Raw genomic sequence first — 863 nt, 5'->3', positions numbered from 1 at the left:
ACATTTCAGCAAGTAATGAGCAGTCACCTAGGGCCAGGCATTTGGTTTGGAATTGTTCCCACCTTTTATCTTGCTAATTCCTCAGTATCCAAAACCATACAAGGCCTTTCTTCCAGGCAGCATTCCGGTGACCCCCTTTTTCCTCCAATTTGGGTCAGAGACTTTTCTGTTTTCTCAGCCACTTGTAAATACGTACTATAGATGTGAAACACACAAACTAAGATGGTGAATGAGAGCATCTGGCGAGTTTCTTTGAAGTCAGTGGCTGTGCCTTTCATCCCTGTGAAGGGCTGGACCAAAGAGGTGGCCAGTCAATATTGGATGGGTAACCAGGCAATGAACAAATAATTGGGACTAAGTTTGTCATCCTTCCTGTAGCTGTAGGCTCTCCTTACCTCTTCTGCCACCCCTTCAGTTTTCAAAGCCAACTGAGTTGAGCAACAATGAATATAGTATCCCGAAGGCTGCTCTGCTTTTCTTTCCTCAGCCCAGGGACCTTTGTGCCAGATCCTGAAAGACCTGACACATACTATAGCAGACTTCTGTTGATGAATTCCAAATGGGTTTACATCTGAGACTTAGACGGAGAGCAGACCAACAGCTGCACTCCAGGAATCTCATGCTGAAACCAGGTCGCAGGGACTTGGGCTCGGTTGGGCTTGGGTTTCTGTCTTCAATCCAGCACCACCTGCGTGACTTCAGCCATGTCACTCTGGTTTTTCCTTTGTAAAATACAGCCTGCCTTCTAGGCTGCTGGTGGGACTCAGGTGACAAGAGTGCATTGGGAACCATCTTCACCAAGGCCGGCTTGGTCATTGACGTGGAAGCTGACTGCCGACACTGAAGTCTGGGAGAAGTTCCCT

This window comes from Pteropus vampyrus, unplaced genomic scaffold (genome assembly GCF_000151845.1).
Source record: "Pteropus vampyrus isolate Shadow unplaced genomic scaffold, Pvam_2.0 Scaffold103, whole genome shotgun sequence".
Classification (NCBI taxonomy): domain Eukaryota; kingdom Metazoa; phylum Chordata; class Mammalia; order Chiroptera; family Pteropodidae; genus Pteropus; species Pteropus vampyrus.
This window is presented reverse-complemented; position numbering follows the sequence as displayed.